The sequence below is a fragment of the Palaemon carinicauda genome, chromosome 24, assembly GCF_036898095.1.
Source record: "Palaemon carinicauda isolate YSFRI2023 chromosome 24, ASM3689809v2, whole genome shotgun sequence".
NCBI lineage: Eukaryota > Metazoa > Arthropoda > Malacostraca > Decapoda > Palaemonidae > Palaemon > Palaemon carinicauda.
This window is the reverse complement of record NC_090748.1, coordinates 81,922,633-81,928,818: the sequence shown is the minus strand read 5'-3', so window position 1 is coordinate 81,928,818 and position 6,186 is coordinate 81,922,633.

Genomic DNA, 6,186 nt, shown 5'->3' with positions numbered 1-6,186 from the left:
TCCAAAGTGAAATTTCATTAGGAAAATTCCATCTCAATTCAAATACAACCTTCTTGCTTTTTGATAGCATTTATAAAACCAAATGTTTAGACCACTTAACTATTCACGAATATTTGTACTATTACAGTACTAGGAATACAGTATTAAAAGCCTATTTAGTTTGATATGGGCCACAATACAAGGCACAGAGTCTGGGAGGCTATTTAGTGACAGGGTGCAAGAGAAAAGACGCTACCGCTCCTTCTTTAGGATAATATTCGATTTTGCTTACAAAATGCGGTTCCAATTAAACAAATTCTTCAAACTATTATTAATTTCAGTACAGTACGTCATAAACATTAAGTAACTTCTGTTTTTTTTTAATATTTACATCCAGAAATAGATTCTTATCTAATCTTGTCTTGACAGACTTCAGTATTGTAATAATCAACAGATTCTGCATCATCAAAATCTTTTAGAATCTCTTCATACTAAGGTTTGTAATGCTAACTGAATACTAATTCCCTTTAAATTTCCGATTCCTTTTTCAACAAATCCAGCATATTCATGAGAAGAATCAAATCAAGGATGGTACAGTCCGTAGTCTTCTAAGAAACTTAAAAATCTAAATGCTAAATACTTTAAACTCATTCACGAAAAAACCGATTCTGAGGTGCTTTGAGCCTGGTTTTTTCTAAGTTTTTGGTAGTGGTACTTTCAACAACAGCATAACTTTTCATTCTTAGCTTGTCATGGTTCTCTCGACACACACTTTCCATGGGCATTGATCAGTACCGGTAGTTTTTTTTTCCCTGCAATTCTTACTGCTTTAGCTAACTTTCTCAAAGATTTTTTTCCACTGATCGCAAATGCATTCTTGCCTTTTCAATGACAGGGTGAACCTTATTTACAGTATTTCTCTGGCATCCTCATCTTTTCTCGAGATTTATTATATTGGAATTTGTTAGTCACTTTTTGTTCCTTGTTCCCTGCTACTGTACTCAATCCATTGAACATTTTCCCCAAACTGAAAAGTGCAAAGCTTCTGAACTTAGCTTATAATTAATGCATCTTTTACTATGTTCTACTGTACAGCATAGTTCCTTAATTCCTGTACCAGGTTTAGTAACATCATGTGATCTTTATTTCTTCTTACTCGGCATAGTTTCATTATTACCAGGTTTAGCAGCATGTTATCTTGTCTTCGCCCTATTCAATTTTGTAGCTTTTACTATGGCCAGCTCTTAGTTTGCCTTTTTTTTTTTTGTCATCAAACATTCCTCTGTCTCCCATCCTCTAGAATCACTTCTCATTTGTTCAAGGGATACCCTTGAGCCCTGTTACCTTGCCTCAACATGCCAATGTACCATAACTAGCTCGAGCAGAGTTTTATTTAGTACTGGCCAGAATCCTGCATCTGCTTGCATACTACAGTATGGGGTGTTTTTTGGTGGGTTGAACCTTTTTTTTAACTTTAATGTGTGTTCAACTCGAGTTCCAGCCGATGGCTCTCCCTCCTTCCTCATAGCTTGGTCGTCTGTCCACCGGCCGGCCCCCGGAGTGCCGGCATTCGCCGCCGGCAGTCCGGTTCTGCTATAACCATCCTTGTTCCTGTCACCAAGCCGGCAACCTCCGGCTGCTGGAGCCGCCGCTCCCTCCGCCGGCGTGCCGCCGCTGTGCCGCCGGCCGCCACCCTGGTATTACTCTTGACTTCTATACTGTCTTCCCTAATGCCAGAAACTCTGCTGGAGCGGCCTCCGGCGTGCCGGCGGTCTGCCGGAGCCTTCCGGAGGCGTCAAGGCGACTTGCACCCCCTTCTACTAGCTATCATCTGATATTGATAGCCCTAAACTGCAACCAGATGACTTGTTTACGTAAATGGATCGGTATCTTATTACCGTTCTATTGGTAATCATGCTGTCTTCTTGCATATCACAGATTTCCAGCATGCTGTGTGTATCTTAGCAAGGCTGGTTGCCGGAAACCGTTACCCTATGGGATCTTTTAGTCCCCTATTCTGGAACTGAGTGGCCTCAGTCCCAACCTTATATCCTTGACAATTCCCAATAGAATTTTCTCTGCCCTACGGACATTCTATATTGAATTCTATCCTGTGCCTTCGGTCACTTCGGATTGTCCACGGATGAAGGTTACGGTAACCAGCCGGGCGGGATGCACGGAGTATGTACCTAAGCCCTTCCTCTGTGCATCACACCTTTTGTCAAGTTAAAATTAATGATTAATATTAACTTTAGTTTAAGAGTCATTCTTATGACCCCCCCCCCCCCTACTCATATTCTCTTTCTTTTACAGGAGGAGCAGATGAAGTGTGATCACGACTTCTGTGCCGTGAAACGCCCGCACTTCTACGGGCATACGGCGTGTAGGACCCACGCCCCTTGTGCCAACAAGAAAGGGGATTTGAAGTTCTGGGACCCGCAGAACTGTATGGTCTGCCAGGATCGCCTAGTCGATGCCTTTCATAACCCTCCCTCAGCGGAGGTCAGGGACACTTATCGGGATAAGCTACGCAAGTGGGTGCGTGGCTTCCAGAAGAACGCCACTGGACCATACCTGGCCACTGAAGAAATGAGGTCCCTTCTGTTCCCAAAGGCCTCCCCTGATTCTGTGGTGCCCAAAGAACTGATCCCCACCGTCCAGATCACGGTGGAACCAGACGTAGTCATGGCCCAGTCCATGCACGAGTGCCACCTGGATTCCGAGAACGACGAACATATGTCGGATATTTCGGAGGGCACGGAGAAGACCCTTATGGCCCAAGGTGCGGAAGATGAAGAGGACCAGGTGGAATACACAGAGTCGGAGCAGGAGGTCGCTCCGCCTTCCATCACCGCCCCTACTCCTTCACCGACGGAAGTGTCTCTCCCGTCTACCTCTGCTACCCCGGAACCCATTCCATTCGCCCAAGAGATGTTCCTGATGATTAAAGCCATTATGGACGACAGGCTTAAAGAAACTCACGAGTTCATCAGGTCCATGAAGGGGTCCAAAGAACCGAAGAAGATCTCGGTTAAGGATCTCCCTGCATGCTCACATGCCAACCCCTGGAGGTATGCCGAGCATATGGTTATCGCGACCAGCAGGATCTTTATCAGCGATAAGATCGGCACGGTCCCCCTGGAAGATGTGGAGTTCTTCCCGAACTTTGAGGCTTACCCAGACTGTTACGTCCGGCTTCGTTCTGAACCTGCCTCTAAAGAAGAGACCGAACCCGAGGAGGAGATAGTGTTCGATCTCTTGAAGGCCCAGGCTATGCTAGCCACCGCATTTAAAAGTAGGGGTTTTACCTGCTCTAAGCTTCCGGCCCTGAGCAAGAAGCACCCTACTTACTTCGCACCCGACGATGCAGTCCTTCCCTTCGTGGAACAGGCCTTCGCTGCGTGCCACAAGGCTGTGGAAGAAGGAAAACCCTGCCCTGCACTGGAGGAGTGCAGACCCTTCTCCATAGTAACTCCCCCCGACGCTCGACACTGGAAGGATATCCAGCATACATTCGTGGTGGGAAAGCTAGATCCTGACGTAGCCGGACGTCAGTTTATCGAAGACCTCCCGAAACTCAACGACCACCTCCTTCGTTGGGAACAAGATACGAAGGAAAGGCTTGCAGCATCCATGTCCCACCAGGTACAACTTGATATCATGGCTGGTGACACCAGAGTCCCAGACCACTACATGGTACTCGCCAAATCCCACATGGCAACTCTGGTGAAGGATTTGTACCACTTCATGAAGGCTCGGAGAGCCTGTCGAGAATTCGTGTTCTCAGGTGCCACTGTGAAACACGAACCCCGGAGGCTGATTTCCTCCAACATCTGGGGTAAGCACCTCTTTCCCTCTGATCTCGTGAAAGAGATCACCGACAAGGCTGCCACGGAGAACAGGAACCTTCTCCACAAGTGGGGCATGTCGAAGAAGAGGAAATCCTCCCAGGACGACGGCCCTCAACCTAAGAGGAAATCCTCCAAGCAGAAACCCCAGCAACGTCAACAGAGACGGCAGTTTCCGGGACCCGCTACTCCCAAAGTGGCAGCTCAGCCACAGCAGACCTTTCAGCTGGTCACCCAACCGGTCTTGTCACAGTCGCCGGTTTTCACCCCTGCTTTCGAGCAACAGACGACTACCTTTCGTCCCAAAGGTAGAGGCTCAAACAGAGGTGCAGGCAGAAAAGCATCTCGCCGTCCCTCCAGAGGCAGAGGAGGAAGGGGAGCTAGCGTCCGAGGCAGTAAACCCTCGGGACACCAGAAGCAATGAAGTGCTTCCGATGGGAGGAAGACTCCGCCAATTCCAGGATCGTTGGACCTTCGATCCTTGGGCGCACAGCATCGTCAAGAAGGGTCTAGGCTGGAGTTGGACTCAACCACCCCCAACCTTCCAGCAATTCTTCCAACAATCAACCCCCCTTCTGGAAGAATATGTCCTAGATCTCTTGAACAAGAAGGTGATAAGGAGGGTAAAGTCCACCATGTTCCAAGGGAGACTGTTTTGCGTCCCCAAGAAAGACTCCGACAAACTCAAGAGTCATTCTGGACTTATCCCCCCTCAACAAGTTCATAGCGAACGACAAGTTCAAGATGCTGACTCTTCAACAGATAAGGACCCTTCTGCCTCGAGGTTCTTACACGGTCTCCATAGACCTGGCGGATGCCTACTGGCACGTTCCAATGAACCATCACGCTTCCTCCTACCTAGGATTTCGACTCCAAAGGAAAAGCTACGCCTTCAGGGCCATGCCCTTCGGCCTCAATGTGGCCCCTCAGATCTTCACAAAGCTGGCGGACGCCATAGTACAACAGCTCCGCCTCCGAGACGTCCAGGTGATGGCCTACCTCGACGATTGGCTAGTCTGGGCTCCATCGCCCGAGGATTGTTTAAAAATCCTGCAGCAAAGTCACCCAGTACCTAGAACACCTGGGATTCAAGATAAACGTGAAGAAATCTCGCCTCTCTCCAGCTCAGAAGTTCCAATGGTTAGGAATCCAGTGGAACCTTCAGTCACAACGCCTTTCCATCCCCCAGAAGAAAAGGAAGGAAATAGCAGGGTCTGTCAAGCGACTACTGAAATCCAAGCGGATCTCAAGACACCAGCAGGAACGAGTTCTAGGCTCTCTACAGTTCGCCTCGGTGACAAACCCAGTGCTTCGTGCACAGCTAAAGGATGCCGCGGGAGTCTGGAGACGTTCTGCATCCATCGCTCGAAGAGACCTCAAGAGACGGCTCCCAAACAGACTTCGACTTCTCCTCAAAACATGGTCGGAAGCAAAGGTCCTGAAAAGGTCCATTCCTCTTCAACACCCACCTCCATCACTCAACATCCACACGGACGCTTCGCTGGAGGGTTGGGGAGGTTACTCCCACCAAAAACAGGCTCAAGGCAAATAGTCTCCCCTATTCAAGACGTTTCACATCAACATCTTGGAGGCCATGGCGGTCCTTCTAACTCTGAAGAAACTCTCCCCGCCTCCCTCGATCCATATTCGTCTAACCCTAGACAACTCGGTGGTAGTTCGATATCTCAATCGCCAAGGCTCAAGATCGCCCCAGATAAATCAGGTGCTTCTGACAATCTTCCGTCTGGCAGAGAAGAAGAAATGGCACCTGTCTGCAGTTCACCTACAAGGATTCCGCAACGTGACGGCGGACGCTCTATCTCAGACAAGCCCGATAGAGTCGGAATGGTCTCTAGACGCAAGATCATTCTCCATCTCTCACCAAGTCCCAGAACTTCAGATCGATCTCTTCGCAACGAGCGACAACAATCAACTTCCTCGGTATGTGGCCCCGTACGAGGACCCCAAGGCAGAAGCAGTGGACGCCATGTCACTGGATTGGAACAGATGGTCCAAGATCTACCTGTTCCCTCCCACCAACCTTCTGCTGAAAGTCCTCTCCAAGCTGAGAACCTTCAAAGGGACAGCGGCCCTAGTGGCTCCCAAGTGGCCCCCGAGCAACTGGTACCCCCTGGTCCTGGAGCTGCAGCCCACGCTGATCCCTCTCCCGGGCCCAGTTCTCTCCCAACAAGTACAGAAGTCGACTGTCTTCACTTCATCATCGAAAATCAAGGACCTTCATCTCAAGATTTTCTCTCCCTAGCCGCAAAGAAGAGGTTTGGGATCTCGAAGAAAAGTCTAGACTTCCTCGAGGAATACAAGACCGAATCCACAAGACGGCAATACGAATCATCTTGGA